This window comes from Mustela putorius, unplaced genomic scaffold (assembly GCF_011764305.1).
Source record: "Mustela putorius furo isolate JIRA1106 unplaced genomic scaffold, ASM1176430v1.1 tig00003898_pilon_pilon_pilon, whole genome shotgun sequence".
NCBI lineage: Eukaryota > Metazoa > Chordata > Mammalia > Carnivora > Mustelidae > Mustela > Mustela putorius.
Window position 1 is genome coordinate 16348383 of NW_025422047.1, and position 20213 is coordinate 16368595.

Consider the following 20213-nt stretch of genomic DNA (forward strand, 5'->3'; position numbering starts at 1 on the left):
TAGCAGTTCTAAGCAGTACAGTATACTTCATGTCATATGGGTCTTAAATCTTTGGGGGAAACAGTGTATAACTTAGGTAAAAAAGAGCTACCATATTTTTGCGGGTATTTCATTGTAACAAAAAGGAAATTAACATTTACTGTTACTACTATATGTAAAGCACTCTATTTGTAAATTACAAATTTATTGGACCCCTATCTGGCAGACACTTAAGGCATTTACTAGACCTCACCCTCCAGTTTTCCCATTAATGAGACACCTGGCCTGTCCCTGGGGACTTTGTGACCATGGTCAGCAACTCCAACTCCATCCATGCAACTTTGTTTACAAATAATTGGAACATCCAATCACTTTTCTCTAAGAGAGTACAAAGATCACCTTGCGAGAAAGTTCAGACCTCTTGTTTTGTTTTTGTAAGACTGGGCTTTTTTTTTTTTTTTTTTAAAGATTTTATTTATTTATTTGACAGAGATCACAAGTAGGCAGAGAGGCAGGCAGAGAGAGAAGAGGAAGCGGACTCCCTGCTGAGCAGAGAGCCGATGCAGGGCTTGATCCCAAAACCCTGGGATCATGACCTGAGCCACCCAGGTGCCCCTAAGACTGAGCCTTTAACTGGTGTTAAGATGTGTATATATAATGTGTTTAGGATCATGTTTCTTCTTTGACCAGAGGCGAGGCTTTGGAGAATGTTAGCTTTTAGTCAGAACTTGAGGGGTTTCAAATCCCTTTTCTAGTCCTAAGTGTCCACTCTGAAAAATCAACTACGTAGGTAAGAGTCCCGGCTTCCGCTGCAGCAAAGGCCAGAATAGGAGTAACACCAGGGTGATCGAAAAATCCCGACAAACACTAGACCAACGAGACAGGTGGGAAAGCTCACAGAAGCTTAAGCCTCGCTTGGGCCCGGCCCTCGCCGCCCACCCGTGAAATTCTCTTTAACCCTCCCACCGCCCTGTTGTGAGCCCGACTGCGGAAGAGGAAGCAGTCACAGGCGGGCGCGCGCCCCGTAGCCCCTCCCATCCGTGACGTAGGAGACGCGACGCGTCGCAACGCAGTGCAGACTGGGAAAAGGGGATGAGCTGGGCTGGTTTCCGTCGGGCTGGGGAAGACTAATTCTTCGAGTTGCGGGAAGATGGGCCTTTGGAGAGGAGGGCGGCGTTAGTCAAGCGCTCCCGGTGCCACGGTGAGTGTGGGTCTGGATCCTGGCCTTTGTTCCTCGGGTAGCCTGCTGCATTGGACACCCTTTCTTTTTACAAGCGTCTGGTCACCGGGGAGACCAGCCCTGTCCGCCGAGAGGGGTGGGACAACCCCGAACCTAGAATCGGCTTTTAGAGGAAGGGCCCGATCTCGAGTCTTTCCCGCTGCGTACCTAGGGTTGTCCAGTGAGTTTCGTGTAGTTTTTTCAGGTTTTCCGGCCTTAGAAGGTGGCCTTGACCGTTCCTTGTTTTCTTTCAACACTTAGACCCGACTTTGACCTCCTTCCTCTGGCCTCCGTTTTCTAATTTTTTGCTATCGAACTACAGTCCCAGGCCTTTAATACAGACCCTCAGGGGGTCTCCCAATATCTTCTCTGTCCCAATCAAACTTAGTTTTAATGAAGTCCAGGTGTGGGCTTAAAGAACGTATAAGCCCATCAGTTAAAATTATGACTTCTCTAAATAAAAGCTTTTCTTTGCTAAAATGTAGTCCCTCTCCTAGAGTTGTGGGACAAGTTAATTTCACCTCCACTCCACCTTGGAAATTTCAGAACTCTGAATCACAGTGCTGTTCATTTATACATAGAGCTGCAGACTACACTTTTTAAAATTCTTTTCTCCAGTTCATTCTGTGACCTTGAAGCAAGTCACTTAATCACTAACAAAATATTTACCTGAAGGTATTTAATATTTGTTAAGCACCCTGAGGGTTTCAGATGAAAGGGATGTTACTCTTTCTGAATCTGCAAGCTGTCTTAGTTTTGTGTATCTTTTGCTGCAGCCATTAAAAGTGTCAAGTGGTATTTGTTAAGGAACTGTACCTTTTCTAGGCCTGGTCTGCGGCTTTGCTATGTAAGCAGATTTTGCATTTCAACAGATTCTGGTTAAGATTCATGGTTGAATGTCTTTAGATAGTTTGTCATGACTCCACAGTATTGGAACATTTTATCTGAAAGGTGATGTAGGTTGTGTTATGCCTTTATACTATTGCTATGGCTGCCTTGAAATGTGTATTCTTTTTCTTGTGACACATTGGGTGCATCTTTAAAATTAGATAGTAGGAACCCTGTAATAGTAAAACAACAACTTGTTATTAATGACATAAATATGCATTAATTGCATATAAATATGTAGGTATGTGTCGTATTCTTTGAGAAAACAATGCATAAGAAAAACTAACAACATTTTAAAGATGTCTTTCAGTATTCAACTTTATATATTTACTTAACCTTTAATAATCATTGTGACTCTGTTTATTAATATGAACATACTGGGAAAGATCCAAAATGGCTTTTGTAAAGTAAGGTAGTTGGAAAATAAATCCAGCACATCAAATTTTTTCCATAAAATGTCTAGCATTGTATTTCCATTATGAATTTTTCATCATGAAGATGCAGTTATTTTTGTAGAGATAAAGGAAAAATGTGCCCATCAAATATGAGTTGCTAATCAAATTGGATATACTTAAGGAAACATTTTTTTAAAATCTTGATTATTGTCCTTATTACCTATTGCTGTATAACAAATCAAACAAAGTAGCTTCAAACTATTATGTTTTATCTGTTATATTTCTCTGGGCTAATTGGAGTCAGCTGGTTGGTTCTCACTTAAGAGTTTCATGCATTTGTGGGGCAGCTAGGGTTGAAGTTATCTGAAAGTTTAACTGAGTTGGACATTGAAGGTTCATTTGCATGAATGGCAGTTGATGTTGGCTGGTAGTTCAGCTAGGGATGTCACCTGGAGTGCTGGCACATGGCCTTTTCATGGGGCTTGGACTTCTCATAACATGAGTTTGAGTTTCAAAAGCAAGTATTTAAAGAGGCAGAAGTAGAAGCTGTCTCTTAGCTTGAACCCAGAAATTGGCATAGCATTACTTCCAACATTCTCTATTAGAGCAATCAGAGCCCTCTGTCCCACCAGATGATAAACACCTAGATACTTTGGAGAGAAGAATATCAAAGAATTTGTGGCCCTCTTTAACCTACCATAATTTTATCGATAAAGTTGTATTAAAGTAATTTTGGATTTAATAGTAGATGCAGGATAAGGTATAAGGTAATGCTTCTGGTTTCTTTAACCATAATATTTTGTATTTTCATGGCACATAATTTTCAGAGCATTTTTTCTGTATGTACCTTTTCATTTGATATCGATGAGAACTCTGTAGAAGCAGATAATTGTTTCCCATTTTGCACATGGAAGTAAACTGAGGAGTAACTATTAGTGTTGGAGGGAGGATTTAAGGAATTTGCTCAAAGTCTAAAGTCAGTGTCTCCTCTGAAAGTTAGTTTAGTTTTTCATGGTCCTAAATTCTCTGAAACATACAAATAATGTATGTCTTTCTAATATAGTGAAATGAAATTATTACACATCACAATACCAATTTTGAATATAGTGAAATGAAATTGTTACACATTGTAATACCAGTTTCGAAACAAGGAGTCCTTTAGAAGTTATACATCTAGGAATCTTGAAAGTTTTATTTTAATTTCTCAGTTACAGAATTTTAAAAATGAAAATGATTTCTCATAATTTTTATATCCTGGAAATTAAATGACTTAAAATGTTGATTTCAGCTAGAACCTATTTGTCATCTTCATACTGTTTTACTACTTCTAGTAACATGTTTATATCCATTTCTTATGTCCCTGGATCTCTGTCTTTTTTTTTTTTTTTAAGGATTTTATTTATTTATTTGACAGAGATCACAAGTAGGCAGGGAGGCAGGCAGAGAGAGAGGGGGGAAGCAGGCTCCCCACTGAGCAGAGAGCCCGATGTGGGGCTCGATCCCAGGACCCTGAGATCATGACCTGAGCAGAAGGCAGAGGCTTTAACCCACTGAATCACCCAGGTGCCCCTCCCTGGATCTCTGTCTAAACTGTGTGTTAGAATTTACCTGAGGAGCTTTTTAAAAATATCTGTGTGCATGTCCCATGCTCTGAGATTCTGATTTAACCATTTAGGAGTAGGTTCTGGGCATTGTTATTTTGTAGTTCTGTGGGTGAGTCTAATACATGGCTAAGAATGAGAACTATGTCTTTTTTTTTTTTTTTTCCTACATACTAAGTATGATCTGGTTCCCTACTCATCTATTTTGCATGTGCTAAAAAATTTAAGGAGATAAGGAGTAAGAGAATTATGAAATAGATTAGGGTTATAATGTAAGTAGACACCTGTTATGGAAAACAGTTACCCTTCTAGGTTTTTTCTAGGAATAGTCTTAATAAAAGCTACAGATTTTGGCATGGTTTGTTAGTACCTATCTGATGATACTTTGCTTTGTATTAACATTGTTAGCTTACCTTTCACCTTAAGAGGTAGAAACTTTGTTAGGATATATATTCTTTTTTATTTTTATTTTTTTTAAAGTAGACTCCACACCTAGTTTTTTTTTTTTTTTTTAAAGTAGACTTCACACCTAGCGTGGAGCCCCACTCGGGGCTTGAACTTACAACCCTGAGATCAAGACCTGAGCTGAGATCAAGTCAGACACTTAACTACTGAGCCACCCAGGCACCCCAGGAGGTATACTTTTTATATTCCCCATAGCTCCTGACACTGCAGCTTGAGTAGATGTAGGTTCTCCAAGTGTTGCCAAGAAGTTGGTTTATATATTTAATCTTCAGAACTAGGACTAGTTACTTTACTTTTTCTTTTTTTGCTTTGCAAGAACTTTATAAAAGTTGATTGAAGTTCTTTTTCTATGGTTTCCATCATATTGCACTTTCCTGGTTTTCTGTTTCTTCCTTTTTAGGGAACATTCACCTTCATCTTCCTCCCTCCCTCCAGGCCTTTCAAAAAATATCTTGTCAGCTGTAGAGAAACAAAATCTCATTTCCTTGTTGATTCATTCTCCTGATTTTAGTTACTAGTATAAATAATGTCTGTGTTTTAAAAACTACTCTAGAAATTTAAAAATATACATAAATGTAAGAAAGATATCATATCCTAGATTAAAACATCATTTAAGTGTCAGTAGTTTGTTATTTCCCAAAATAATAGGGATTATCAAAATTAACATTAATGCCTTAATAGTTGGTTTAATATTTGTCTGGTATCTCTGTGGACCCGATCTCTACTTACATTTACATCTCTGTCAAGGCATCTTTAAATGTTTTTCCTTCTGCGTACATGTTCAAAATTTCCTGTAAATCAAGGATTCTTATTTGGGAGTAATTTTGCCAATGAGGGGGCATTCAGTAACGTCTGGAGACATTTTTGGTTGTCACTACTGGAGGGGAATGAATTACTACTGGCATCTAGTGGGTAGGGCCAGGGATGCTGCTAAATATCCTGCAGTGCACAGGGCAGCCTCCTGTAGCAAAGTTTTAATCTGGTTCAAAATAGCAGTAGTGCCCTGGTTGAGAAATGCTGCTATAAACTAATCAGTTTTTTAAACTAATGTTGTTGTTGTTGACAGCACTACCATTCTATGTGTGTGTATGCACAAGAGAAGATTTTGCTGCTTCAGTCAGTCAGAAACAAAAGCATGTTTCTGCCTTTTTGTGTTCTTTTTTGCAGTGGCCTGCAGTGGCCTGGATATTCTTATCCAAAGTATTATTCCTTGTTCTATTTCTTTCAAATCCATCTGGCATATCCCCACTTTGATCTGCCCTAAGGTATCATTTTCCCCTACAAGAACTGGCTTATTTCCTGCTGAATAAATTATAAACAATTTTTGATGACTTCAAAAGCCCTCCATAAAATGACTCTATCTCCTTACCTAATATAATTTATTATTAGCCAACAGTTAATAAGTGTTGACTGTAAGGACTGAGGTTGGCACTAGGGATCTAGCATGTAAAAGTAGTGACATGTAAAGAAGATATGATCCCTTGATCAAATTGATTATTTCCCTATACTGATGGTCCTCAACTTAAAATAGTTTGACCTAGGATTTTTCAGCTTCATGATCATGTAAAAGTAATACATGTTCAATAGAAACTGTTCTTCATATTTTGAATTTTGATCTTTTCCCAGGCAGCAGTATGTGGTGGTACTGGGCAGTGGTAGTGAGCCACATGCCCAGTCAGCTGTGTGATGGTGGGGGTAAACAACTGATAAACTTCCAACTCTTATGTTTTTCACTTTCAGTATATTATTCAGTAAACTGCATGAGATATTTAACACTTTATGATAAAATGGGCTTTGTGATAGATGGTTTTGCCCAACTATTGGCTAGTGAAGTGTCCTGAGCATGTTTAAGCTAATGCTTGTCTAAGCTCTGATGTTTTTTAGATTAGGTGTATTACACATATTTTTTTACTTGACAGTATTTTCAACTTATGATGGATTTATTCGGACATAACCCCATCATGAATTGAGAAGGATTTATAATCCCTGTAGTATTCCTTATTTTTCTCATTGCCTTCCCATACTAATTCCTCATTTTGTGTCTTTGTTCATGTGGGTTTCCTTTTTCTGGAATACCCCTCTTTCTTACTCAGTCCATAGCTAAATACTACCTTTAGGGCTAGTTTCTGTCTCTGCCTCATCATGTTATCATAAGCACTTCATAGTTAAGAGGGTCTTAAAAACTAGGCATAATTGTCATTTGTTTGAAATACAGTACTGAGTCAATGACATTATACATACCATACATTATGTTATACATACCAGATTATACATACCATAAAATTTAGACCAAGAAATGAACTTCCCATAACTGGGACTATCAAGGATGGAAGAAGTGGAACTTAAGTTGGTCCTTGAAGGAAGAGGGAACAGCACAAAGAGAGTGCATTCTAGGCTGGAAGAAGCTACACCAATTTTCTCTCCTTTTGACTTCCCAGTGACTGGGGTCACATATTAATATATGGTATAACTATTAATTGTTGGCTTATTATTTAATAGATATTAGCTTGGTCTTGGTAACTAAACTAAGACATTTGGGTCAGAAGCCTGTGGTACTCTTTATCCCCTAGAGCAGTGTCACTCAAAGTAGCCAGTCTGTGTTACAGACTTGAAGCCTGTACCACAGTATAAATTAGTAGACTCCTTTCTTCACAGAAAGTTCTTGCTAGTATGAAAAGTTCTGCGTGCTTTCTTGATTAACATCTGTCATAAATTTTTTATTTTGTTACAGACTTGTAACAGTCCCCCAACTGTATCTGGCCAATGGGCCACAATTGAAGTAGCATTGCTCTGTAGAACTTCAGCACTTTCTTGGTTGTGACCTATGGAAAGAAATACATTTTACCTTTCAACCCAGTGTTTTATGCATACACATACACAACCCAACTGAAGTTTCATGAAACAATATTTAACCGTACTATAATGTGACATGCTCTGATATTTTCTCTTCAATTTTATTTTTTAAATGCTGATTGTGACCTTCTAAATGGATTTGAAAACATTGCCCTCCAGCCACCTGGGTGGCTCAGTCGGTAAAGCATTCCACTCTTGGTTTCAGCTCAGGTCATGATCTTAGGGTGGTGGGATCAAGCCCCTGTGTTGAGCTCTGTGCTCAGTGGGGATTCTGCTTGGGATTCTCTCCCTCTCCATCTGTCTCTTCTCTCCCTCCCTCTTTTTTTCTCTGCCTCCCTCTCCCTCTCAAATCAATAAATCTTAAAAACAACAACAACAACAACACTGCTCTCACAGTTATTAGCTCAGTGCTAGACACATAGTAGATGCTCAGAAAATGCCAGAAATTTTATCAGTGACTAATTCTTGAAAGGGTTGAGTCTTCTTAATACTTTAGGATTACCTTAAAACATTTCATGAATACTTACTTGTCTGTGGCATTTAAACTAGAATGAGTATAGAATGGGTTATGTGAAATTTAAGGCAATCAGAAGAGTGCTGTTGCTGTTTAAGGACAGAGATGGACTGAGATGATAAATGCCCAATGGAGACAGACTTTGCTCTCCTTTGCCAAAGACCAAGGTAGTGGCTGGTGTGAAGTACTAGTTAAGATATCAGGACCAGTTTGAATGAGTACAAACCTCAGTCTTCACCTTTTTATTTTTTAGTCTTCACTCTGTGGTTCAGGTCATCTATCCAGTCTCTACTCTTTCTCTTTTGGAAGAATCAAAAGGCTGTCATCAGCAGAGAGGGGGATATATATGTCTTCTCCTCCCCCCCTCCCATTTTGTTAACTAATTTTCAGCACTGTCTGGATTTCACTTTTGAAGCATTGCTGTGTGAGTAAAGCTGAAGTATTTCACCTTTATCGGGTTTACACATCTTAAGAAAATTAATATTTAGAAGAACTTTAATTTTTCTCACATGTACTTTGTTTTTATTTAACTCTCCTTTTTGAAACATAACGTAGTTTTAATAGGCTATATGTTGTATTTAGTTCTAGATATAAACAGGTAGGTTCTGTAAATTATTTGAGTTCTATACTTACTGAACATTCTTTTGTAAATATCAGTAGGATTGTTACAACAACAAAAAACTGTTGCTGCTCTTTTCCTTGTTTTTACTATTGCAGCCAAACTTAAGAAATTGTGAATTCATTCAGTCATACTGGCCTTAATTTATTTTATGTCAACCTATTTTGAAATCGTCTTAAAGACAAAGTGCAGCAGAATAACTTTTCAAGAATTTAGCACATTAAATTTCACATAGATTTAGGTTTTATGTGTATCCTTGTTTGCTTTCTCATTTGATTAATACCCTTTATATTATACTTTGGCTTCTGCAGAAATCTGTGATTGTAGAGGCTCAAACAGTAATTAAGGCAATGCGGTAAGTATTTTTAACACCAGGCATCTTATTTGACAGTGTAACTTATATAATTTTGTGAAAGAAAATTGAAAACAACTGTGGTCCCTTGATGACATTATCAGAGAAAATTGTTACTTATTTCAGCTGTTCTCAAAAATCATATAAGGACAGGACCTGCCTGGCTTAGTAAGTAGAGCGTGCTGCTCTTGATCTAGGCATAGTAAGTTTGACCCTCACACTGGATGTAGAGATTACGGAGGGCCACCTAGCTGACTCAGTCAGTTGAGTGTCCGACTCTTGATTTCAGCTCAGGTCATGATTTCAGGGTTGTGAGATCAAGCCTCACTCAGCATGGAGTCTGGTTGTCCCTCTCTCTGCTTGTGCTCCCTCTTTCCCTCCCTCTCTCTAAAATAAACAAAATCTTAAAAAAAAAAATTAAAAAGAACTTCTTAAAAATAAACTAAGGATAGAAAATTTAACTTTAAACTCTGAGTAAAGGGGCGCCTGGTGGCTCAGTGGGTTAGGCCTCTGCCTTCAGCTCAGGTCATGATCTCAGGGTCCCGGGATCAAGCCCCGCATCAGGCTTTCTGCTTGGTGGTGAGCCTGCTTCCCCCTCTCTCTGCCTGCCTTTCTGCCTACTTGTGATCTCTCTCTGTGTCAAATAAATAAAATCTTAAGAAAAAATAAATAAACTCTGAGTAAAAACTTTGTCACTATAATCTTATCCCTGTACCTTCCCTCCATGTGTCTAATTGTTAGCCAAGGCCTGTATCTTTGCAGTGTCTCATGTATCTGCCTCCTCCATTCCATCTCTCCTGCCCTTCATCATCTTTCCTTAGGATCATTATATAGATTGCTAGTATCTTCCTTGTCTTTTTTGAAGCCTAACTCTGTAGCATTTCAGCTTGGATCACATAACTCTTCTTCAGAACCTTATGGTTCTCTATTACCTTTAGAAAACAAAGTTAATGCTTTAATGTGACATTCAAGGTCTTCTGTTTTCTGTTCCCTATTTTTTCAGGCTTTCCTGTCTGGTAGATCCTTGCTCATTCTCTGTATTGGCTAGTTCCTAAAGATGTTTTTTACTTCTTGATTTTTTTTTCCCCCTCATATGGTACATCTTCTTATCAAAAGCCTTTCTCCTACCAAGATTGACAAAATGCTTGTCTTTTCTAAGATGCCTCTAGTCATACTTAATCTTCCTTCTTAATTTTTCTTATTGTACATTATTTTTAATTCTTTATAGTTGGATATCTTACTGTGTTAAATTACCACTGCTTACAACTTTTTCTTTTGCATTAGTTTTTTTAAAACTTTTTGGGGAAAGGTATCACATCCGTTTGAGTTGCCGGAAACACAATGTTTTCTATACAGCAAGATATCTGTGAATGTTTGAATTGAATTTAACCTTGAGATAGCTAATGGTTTACTATTTTAAGTTATCTAGGTAGCACATGTAGATTTTACATTGTTTTTCAAGGATCCAAACTTTAAAGGTAATCATGAGAAACAGATTCATCTGAGAATATATTCTAGACCTTTATTTTATTTTATTTTATTTTTATTTTACTTTTTTTAAAGATTTTATTTATTTATTTGACAGACAGATAGCACAAGTAGGCAAGAGAGGCAGGCAGAGAGAGAGGGGAGAAAGCAGGCTCCCCGTGGAGCAGAGAGCCCGATGTGGGGCTCGATCCCAGGACCTTGGGATCATGACCCGAGCTGGAGGCAGAGGCTTTAACCCACTGAGCCACCCAGGCACCCCTAGACCTTTATTTTAAAAGGTTTGAATCAATAGCTTTCTTTTCCCAGCCTAGAAAAGCCTAATTTTCCCAATTAGAAACCTAATTGTCATGAATCAACAAAATAGACTCTGACTTTTTGAACATACATTCTGTGGTTAGACCACTAGCACTTGTGACCCAGGTAGAGGATAGAACTGGAAAAACAGATACTCTCAGACTCTGGTACCTGGCTAATCTGCCTAATTCTGGCTTCAGTCCCTTTCTTAGTACACTTACTGGTATCACCAACAAAAAGTGATTGGGCTCTTGGGGAATTACATTTCGAGAGGTAGCCTATATCAAGGGAGCAAATGTTGGCTTTCTGTTGCTTAAATAAGCTTCAGATCTTAGCTGAACTGGTTGAGGCCAGAAAAGTCAAGAGTAGTTCTTGTTACTATTATCTTACTGTCCTCTGGCCCTCATAATAGCCCCAACTCCAATGTGCCCTGCCTTTACCACAGGTTTCCTTAAACACCTTTTTAAATTTTATTTGACAGAGAAGAAGAGACATCTAGAGAGGGAATACAAGTGCGGAGTGGGAGAGGGAGAAGCAGGCTTCCTGCTGAGCCAGGAGCCTGATGCGGGGCTGGATCCCAGAACCCTGGATCATGACCTGAGCTGAAGGCAGATGCTTAACAACTGAGCCACTCAGGCGCCCCCTTAAACACCTTCTTGAAGAGATAGTATCTTGACCTCACCTTGCTTTCCCTTAGTCGAATGTATTTCTCCTCAACTGTTGCTTTTTATATTTCAGTAGAAATCATGTTCCTGGAGCACCATCCCATTCTATCCTAACACTCTCTTTTATTGCCAGTGTGTTTGCTGTTTTGTTGTTTCCGTTTCTTTATTGTCTAATGCTCATATTCTTGCTTCCATTCATACCGCTGTATGGAAGCTGTCTGTACTCCAAAAGTTTTATGTATCAGGCTCTTCCAGTATTCAAATACATTTTTAAAATCAGTATTTATTTATTTATTTATTTAACAGATTTTACTTATTTATTTGACAGACAGAGATCACTAGTAGGCAGAGAGATAGGCAGAGAGGGAGAAAGGAGGAAGCAGGCTCCCTGCTGAGCAGAGAGCCCGATGTGGGGCCTGATCCCAGGACCCTGGGATCATGACCTGAGCCGAAGGCAGAGGCTTTAACCCACTGAGCCACCCAGGCGCCCCTAAATCATTATTTTAAAACATACATATTTTGTATTCACTTGATTTACCCTTACTTCCTAACTTTCACATGTGTCTGGGTATTTTCATGTTTATAAGTAATTGCACATTTTTATTTGTATTTGCATTATTATGCAATATAGTTAATTGCTTTCTTTAAATATTTTTATGAAGTATATGTAAAGTATGTTACTTATGTTCTTGTATATGTTATAAAGCATTATAGTAAAATGATTACCCTGTGATCACTTTTGAATGTGCCACCCAACTTGAGGACTAAAACCTTACTGATATTCCTAAAGCTTCTTATATGTTTGCCTCCTGATTACATCCTCTCCCTCCCCAGAAATAGAATTTTCTGTTTAGCATTTCCTGTCTGTCTGTATAGGATACCTTATTTGTATCCTTAAGCAGTAACTGTTCAATTTAGTTTGTTTTTAAACTTTACACAAATGATGTTACATGTATTCCTACTTTTTCACTCACTGGGGGGACAGGCAGGATGTGAGAATGTAGTGGGTGTGGGATGAGAGGGTGTTCTCTGGTTAAACGGTTTATCCTGGGATGTCAAGGACCATGTCTTATGTCTTTAACACATAGCGTAGTGTTTTTTTCAGGTTAAGATACTCAGATGATGCTGTTGTCTCTAATTGTGAGGAAATCCAAGGGATCCGTATCATACTCTTAGGTGGGCACTCTTAGGTGGTTTGGTGATGAGTTGTTAATGAATTAGATATCTAACTAGAAGGACATATTTAACGTTTGTTGATTCATTTGGGTTTGATTGTGGTCCAGAAGTTTTTTTCCTCTCCTCTCACTGTAGCTTTAGACACAATGCAGACTGGAGGGAAAAGTGTAGAAAGTACTTACATATGAGATCATAGTCTCTAAATGCATAGATCTGAAATTACTAAATAAAGTGTTTGGTTAAGCATATGTTTGTAGATACATGGAGTAAGTATAGATGGAAAAAAATAACCATTTCTAACATGTAACATATTGAGGAAAAATAGCTAGGTTTGGTGACTAAGACAGTGGGTTAATTTCACAGGGTTAGAAGGGATGATTTTCAAGAAATCCAGAGCATTAGTATAAAACATGACTCGAATCAAAGCAAATCAGGACACCTTTGGAGTTTCACATAGGTGAACAGATGCCTTTTCCCCCCTTACTCAGCTTTTCAGAATTAGATGTTCATGGATGACCATTTATTTAATAAAAGTGAACTGGTAAGGGGCGCCTGGGTGGCTCAGTGGGTTAAGCCGCTGCCTTCGGCTCAGGTCATGATCTCAGGGTCCTGGGATCGAGTCCCACATCGGGCTCTCTGCTCAGCAGGGGGCCTGCTTCCCTTCCTCTCTCTCTGTGATCTCTTCCCTTCCTCTCTCCTACTGTGATCTCTCTGTCAAATAAATAAAATCTTTAAAAAAAAAAAAAAAAAAAAAAAAAAAAAAGTGAACTGGTAAAATAAAGAACATTAAGATAGTGAGGTGATAGGGGAAAAAAGTTATAATCTCTTAAATGCATATATGTAACAACAGGCATACTTTGGAGGTATGAATTCAGTTCCAGATCACTTCAATAGAAGAAATATCACGATAAAAAGAATCAAATGAGGTTTTTTTGTTTCACAGTACATATAAACGTTATGTTTACACTGTACTGTAGTCTTGTTAGTGTGTGATAGCATTATGTCTAAAAGAAATGTACAGTCCTTAGTTAAAAAAATACTTTATTGCTGACTGGGAAGATGGTGGAATAGGAGGACCCTAAGTGCACCTTGTCCCAGGGGTAATACTAGATAACACTCCCATCAGCATAAATAACCCAGAAAACAGTTTGAAGAACAAACTTCACAACTAAAGATACAGAAGATGGGCGCCTGGGTGGCTCAGTGGGTTAAGCCGCTGCCTTCGGCTCAGGTCATGATCTCAGGGTCCTGGGATCGAGTCCCGCATCGGGCTCTCTGCTCAGCAGGGAGCCTGCTTCCCTCTCTCTCTCTCTCTCTGCCTGCTTTTCTATCTACTTGTGATTTCTCTCTGTCAAATAAATAAATAAAATCTTTAAAAAAAAAAAAAAACAAAGATACAGAAGAGGCCACATCAAAGATGGTAGGAAGGGCAAAGACATGATTCGAGAGCAAAATGGACTGCAGCTGTCTGTGGTGAGGAGGGAACTGTTGCTGAGAAGGGCAAGGAAGAGACTTTCACACCAAAGAGCCCACAGGGAAGATGATTTCCCATTACCATTTGCTTTGAAAGTGAGAGGAGCTGCATTTTGTGAGTTCCTACAACCAGTGGGACTTACCACCTGGAATTTTAAAAATCAGCCAGCTTGGTTCTGGAAGAGCCAGGAGGACATTAGGAAGTGGAGTCCCCAACCTTATAGAGACAGCACAACAAACAGTCTGCGGAACTACAGCCTGGAAGCAGTAGTTTGAGAAATACTGGAGGCAGACGGGGAGGGAGAGTGATTTACTCATCTCAGAGTGTGGCCTGGAGAGCCAGGGATCGCAGGGACACCACATCAGGAACAAAGGAGCTGGCACATGCCATTTCCTTCCCCTACCCCCCAGTATAAACACACTGCCAGCTGCAATAATCAGCACAGTACCAACATTCACTGCTTAACTTGCTTACACTACGTGCTATCCCTGCGCTTCAGCAGATCTGCCCTAGAAGTCTCACTTGGCTTGGTCTGGGCACTGCAGTTCCCCTGCCTTGGAATACTAGTGAAAACCCCACCAACATTTTGTCTCCTGACCCTTGCATTTTGTGGGACTTCAGTTCTGGCAGCAGCAGTGGTACATCTCATTTTGCAAGCAGACCACCACATACCTTGTTAAAACATACCCCACCCAACCTGGGACCAAGGACTGCCTATAACAGGTAAAGAGAGCCTCTGCCGACCACTGGACTGAAGGAAAAAGAGGCTCTCAGTAATAGAGCACATATAACACACATAGGAGACAATTCTTGAAGCACGAGGCTCTGGGGAACAAGGGACATTGGACACAGGGCACTATAGGACCTCTTCTTCGTAAGGCCGTTACTGCGAAGAGCAAGAAATGTAGCTGACTTTCCTAACACACAAAAACAGACACAGAGAATTAAAATGAGGAGATAGAGAAATATGTCCCAAAGGAAAGAACCACACCAAGAGACCTAAGCAGTACACGTGATAGAAAATTTAAAGCAATTATCACAGAGATACTTACTGGACTTGAGAAAAGAGTAGAGGACATCAGTGAGACTCTTAGCAAAGAGAAAAGAGAATCAGATATCAAGAACACAATAAATGAGATTAAAAATACATTTGATAAAATAAGTAGGATAGATGAAGCAGAGAAATGAAAAGAAGACAGTAATGGGAAGTAAGGTGAGCAAAGGAGAGGATGGAAAATTTCGTAAATTGAGAAGTCTTAGGAACTCGGTGACTCTATCAAAGTCTAGTAACATTCACATTATCGGGATCCCAGAAGAAGAAAAGATAAAGGGGCAGAAAATTTATTTGAAGAAATATTAGCTGAAAACTTCCCTAATCTGGGGAAGGAAACATACCCAGGTATAGAAGCACAGAGATTGTCCCCAAAAGTTCAGTGCAAGGAGGTCCACATCAAGACACATGGTAATTAAAAAAGCAAAAAGTAATAGTAAAGAAAAAATTTTAAAGCTTCAAAGAAAAGGGAAATCGCATAAAGCTATCAGCATATTTTGTAGCATAAACTTTGCAGGCCAGAAAAGAGTGACATGATGTATTCAAAGTGCTGAAATGAAAAAATCTGCAGCCAAGAATACTCTATCCAAAAGAAGATGTGTTGTAAACACACACACACACACACACACGATTATTATGCAGCCATCAAAAATTGAAATCTTGCCGTTTGCAACAACATGGATGAAACTAGAGGGTATTGTGCTAAGCAAAATAAGTTAGAGAAAGACAATTATCTTGTGATCTCACTGATATGAGGAATTTGAGAAACAAGACAGAGAATCATAGGGGAAGGGATGGAAAAATGAAAAGAAGACAAAACCAGAGAGGGAGACAAAGCATAGAGACTCAATCTCAGGAAACAAACTGAAGGTTGCTGGAGTGGAGGAGGGGGTTGGGAAGGATGGGTTGGCTGGGTGATAGACCTTGGGGAGAGTATGTGCTATGGTAAGTGCTGTGAATTGTGTTAAGACTGATGAATCACAGACCTGTACCCTTAAAACAAATAATAAATTATTTATTAATAAAAAAATTTTTTTAACAGAAAAGCAGTAAAAATAAGTATTTCTTTAAAAATCAGTTAAAAGATTCATAAAATAAATGGATATAAAATGTGACACCATATTCCTAAAACATGGGGTAGGAGAGGAGTAAAGAATAGGTTCAGACTTCATCTTAATATGGACAACTAGGCAGATGTTATACACAAACCTAATGGTGACCACAAGTCAAAAAGCAGTAATAGATATGCAAAAACACAAAGAAAATGGAGTACAGGTATATCACTAAAGAAAGCCAACAAACCATGAAAGAGAGCAAGAGAAGAAAGAATAAGAGAAACATCTATAAAAAAAGTACAAAACAAGTATCAAAATGTCAGTAATTATATATATGTCAATAATTACTGTGAATGCAAGTAGACTAAACACTCCAGTCAAAAGACATGGGTGGCAGAGTGGTTAATAAAACAAGGCCCATCTAGGTGCTGCCTGCAAGAGACTTGATATCAGACTAAAAGACACTTGCATATTAAAAGTGAGGGGGTGGAGGTAGCTGTGCCTATGGGTTTGCCACAGGTAACTTTTTCAGATTGCAGTTCTCTGCTATTCCCAAATAAACCCATGGTTTTCTGGTAAACTAAAAATAAGTAGATAGATAGATAGATAGAAGTGAGGGGATGGAGAAACATTTACCATGCAGATGGATATCAGAAGAAAGCCAGGGCAGCAATACTTTATGTTGGACAACATAGGCTTTAAGACAAGGGTGTAACAGAGACAGAGACGTTAAATAATCACAAAGGGGACGATGCAGCAAGAAGATATAACAATTGTAGATATTTATGCACCCAGTGCGGGAGCTCCCAAATACATAAAACAGTAGGAAATAATCAATAGTAATACAGTAACAATAGGGGGACTTTAACACCCCATTTGCATCAGTGGAGAGATCATCCAGACAACATTAACAGAGAAATAGTAGCTTTATTTATTTATTTGCTTGTTTGTTTGTTTTTAACTGTTTAAATAGTCTCTGCACCCAAAATGGGGCTCAAACTCACGACCCCCAAGATCAGGAGTCACCTGCTCTTCCAGCTGAGCCAGCCAGCACCTGGTAACAGTAGCTTTAAATGACCACTGGACTAGATGGATTTGCCAGATATATTCAGAACATTTCATCCTAAAACATTAGAATACACATTCTCCACAATAGGTTGCATGTAAGTCCACAAACCAAGTCTCAACAAATTCAGGAAGATCAGAATCATATTGTGCATCTTTTCTGACCACAACACTATGAAACTAGAAGTCAACCACAAGAAAAAATCTGGAAAGACCACAAATATATGGAGGTAAAATAAAATGCTACTAAATAATAAGTGGGTCATCCCAAAAAAATTAAAAAAAAAAAAGAAATAAAAAATTACATGGAGACAAAATGAAAACACAGTGGTCCGAAATCTTTGGGATGTAGCAAAAGCAGTTTAAAGGGGGAAGTTTATAGCAATACAGGGCTACCTCAAGAAGCATGGAGAAGAACAAACATGCCTAAAAACAGCAGAAGGAAGGAAATAACAAAGACTAGAGCAGAAATAAATAATACAAAAACTAAAAAAGCAATAGAACAGATAAATGAAATTAGGAGCTGGTTCTTTGAAAAGATAACAAAATTGATAAACTTCTGGTCAGACAAAAAAGGAGGGAGGGCCCAAATAAGCAAAAAAAGTACAAATGAAAGAGGAGAAATAACCAACACCACAGAAATAAAAACAATTGTAGGGAATATTATGAAAAATTATATGTCAACAAATTGGACAACCTAGAAGAGATGGATAAATTCCTGGAACCATTTAGCCTATCAAAATAAAAACAGGAAGAGAGAGAAAATCTGAACAGACCAATTACCAGTAAGAAAATTGAGTCAGTAATGAAAAACTCCCAACATACAAAAGTCCAGGATCAGATGACTTCATAGGAGAAATTTACCAAACATTTAAAGAAAGGTTAATAATATTCTTCTTAAACCATTCCAAAAAATAGGAGAGAGGAAAACTTCAAAATTTATTCTGTGATGCCAGTACCATCCTGATACCAAAACCAGATAAAAACACCACCAAAAAAGAGCACTGTAGGCCAATATATCCCAATAAACATAGATGCAGAAATCCTCAACAAAATAGCAAACTGAATTCAAGAATACATTTTAAAAAAATCATACATCACAATCAAGTGGATTTATTCCCAGGATACAAGGGTGGCTCAATATTCACAAATCAGCAACGTGATACATCACATCAGTAAGAAGAATAGAAACAATATGGTTATTCCAACAGATGCAGAAAAAACATTTGACAAAGTATAACATCCATTCATGATAAAAACTCTCAATAAAGTAGGTTTATAGGAAACATACCTCAACTTAATAAAGGCTATCTGTGAAAACCCCACAGGTAATGTCCATCCTTACTGGGGAAAAACAGACAGCTTTTCCCCTGAGGTCAGGAACAAGACAAGAATGTCCACTCTCACCACTTTTATTCAACATAGTACTTGAAATCCTAGCCACAGGAATTAGACAACAAAAAGAAATAAAGGCATCCAAATTGATAAGGAAGAAGTAGAACTTTCATTATTTGCAGATGACATGATACTATATATAGAATACCCTAAAGACTTCACTGTAAAAGAACTACAACTGATAAGTCAGTAAAGTGACAGGATACAAAGTCAATGTACAGAAATCTGTTAGCATTCCTATATGCTAATAATGAGGTGACAGAAAATGAAATTAAGAATTCCATTTACATTTGCACCAAAACCAATAAAATATCTAGGAATAAACTTAACCAAGAATGTGAGAGACCTGTGCTCTGAAAACTATTAAACATTGATGAAAAAAATTCAGGACAACACAAAGAAATGGAAAGACATTCCATGCCCATAGGTTAGGAGAACAAATCCCGTTAAAATGTTTATGCTACCCAAGGCAATCTACAGATTTAATGCAATCTCTATCACAATACCAACAACATTTTCCATAGAACTAGAACAAACGATCCTAAAATTTGTGTGGAACCCCAGAGGACCTCAAATAACCAAGGCAATCTTGAAAAAGATAAAACTGGAGATGTCAGAATTCCAGACCTCAGGTTATATTACAAAGCTGTAGTAACCAAAACAGTATGATACTGTTTTGACAGAGGATTAATGGATCAGTGGACCAGACTAGAATACCCAGAAATCAATCCACAATTATATGGTCAGTCATTGACAAAGGAGGCAAGAATGTACAGTATGTGTGGGGTGAGGGGAAGACGATCTCTTCAACAAATAGTTTTGGGCTCCCTGGATAGCTAAGTGCAAAAGAATGAAACTGGGCCACATTCTCTAGCCACAAACACACACACAACTCAAAATGGGTTAAAGATCTGTGAGACCTGAAACGTTAAAAATCCTAGAAGAAATCACAGGCAGTAATTTCTCTGGTATTGGCCATAGCAACATTTTTGTGTCTCATGAGGCAAGAGGGGAAAGAGCAAAAGTAAACTGTTGAAACTACATCAACGTAAAAAACTGCATGGTAAAGAAGGAAACAAGGGCAACCTACTGAATAGCTGAAGATATTTGCAAATGACATATCCAATAAAGGATTAGTATCCAGAATATATAAAGAACTCCTACAACCCCACACCCCCAAAACAATAATCCAATTAAAAACTGGGCAGAAGAGGATCATCTGGGTGGCTCAGTGGGTTAAGCCTCTGCCTTCAGCTCAGGTCATGGTCTCAAGGTTCTGGGATTGAGCCCTGCATCAGGCATCTCTGCTCAGCAGGGAGCCTGCTTCCCTCTCTCTCTGCCTGCCTCTCTGCCTACTTGTGATCTCTCTCTGCCAAATAAAAATCTTTTTTAAAAAATGGGCAGAAGACATGAGCAGACTTTTCTTCAAAGACGTAGATGGCCAGCAGACACATATAAAGACGCTCAGTATCACTCATCATCAGGGAAATGTAAGATATCACCTCACAGCGGTCAGAATGGCTAAAATTAAAAACACAAGAAACAAGTGTTGCCAAGGATGTGAAGAAAAAGGAATCCTTATGCACTGTTGGTGGGAATGCAAACTGGTATAGCCACCCTGGAGAATAGTTGGGAAATTCCTCAAAAAATTAAAAATAGAAGTAC

At 38.3% G+C, this 20213-nt stretch overlaps 1 protein-coding gene across 3 annotated transcripts in view; it reads left to right on the top strand.

Annotated features, from left to right (window-relative positions):
• Window positions 1–1040: 1040 nt before the first annotated feature.
• Window positions 1041–20213, top strand: part of USP8 (ubiquitin specific peptidase 8) — a 72923-nt gene continuing 53750 nt past the window's right edge. For all 3 annotated transcript variants that reach the window (XM_004755446.3, XM_013057688.2, XM_013057689.2), the window contains exon 1: window positions 1041–1180. The gene's annotated coding sequence lies outside the window, so the exon portion shown is untranslated. The remainder of the gene's footprint in view (window positions 1181–20213) is intronic.